Raw genomic sequence first — 992 nt, forward strand, 5'->3', positions numbered from 1 at the left:
AAGTCCTCCTGTTCTCCCGCAGGCAGCTGCTGGGCTCCCACACACGCAGTGCTCAAGAAATGTCCGAACATCACTGTTGTCACCCTTGACTCCGTAGTTAGAGACGGCGTCAAATTAAAAAACAAAAGTCTACTTTTTACACATGATATATATTTTTTCATTTCTGTAAAATACGGTCAAGGACGTTAAGTTCATTCTCATGAAGATTTTTATTTAGCAAGTTTTTCTTAAGGGCACTAGATGGCGACCTTTTCCTTTTTAAAACTTCATCAATACTTCTGATCTGGCAGCTGGAACAAACACATTTAGAAGTAAGGAAATAAGAGCAAAGTCACGTCTTTGGTAGCCGCATTGTTAAAATCGGAGAACTTCTACACATTGTGGTTTCACGCCAGGAGTCCAGGATTCAAGCTGCTGGCCTTCGACTTGATTTCTCAAGGTCTCACTTTCTTCATTTATGATATGAGGTAGTTGGGTTAGATCATCTTGGAAGCTCCTTTTGGGTCCAGAGTGCTGTGATTTCTAATAATTTGGTGTTTATTCTTCTGCCAGCCTGTCTTTTCTCAAGTTTTCCTTGTGTTCTAAATTAAGCAATTCTAGGGCCCATGAGCATGATTTAACGAGATTAGGCTGCAGTATTTTTTAAAGGAGAACTGGTTTATGAGAAAAGGACCCCTGGAGGTACAGTTGTCACTCACTGCTTTACTAACAGCAAGGCCAGCAGTGGGCCTCCACGCCACACATTGCCCCGTGGGAGAAAGGAAAGGCTGCCTGCTACAGGAAATGTCTACAGTTAGGGAGCCCCACTGGGACTATTCTACTCTACCCTATAGGCTTGCTAGGAAGTGGAACCGACTGGCTGGCAGTCGGCATTTGTGATTATTGTTTGATTTATTAAAATATGCTTCATATTTTAAGCTATGGATGAATTTGAAGGGGTTTTTCTTAAAGTTTTCCTCCCCCAACTTTGAAGTGTTGAGGTGTATGTGAAA

Source organism: Echinops telfairi, unplaced genomic scaffold (genome assembly GCF_000313985.2).
Source record: "Echinops telfairi isolate 266 unplaced genomic scaffold, ASM31398v2 ScPeMD7_70;HRSCAF=299, whole genome shotgun sequence".
Classification (NCBI taxonomy): Eukaryota; Metazoa; Chordata; class Mammalia; order Afrosoricida; family Tenrecidae; genus Echinops; species Echinops telfairi.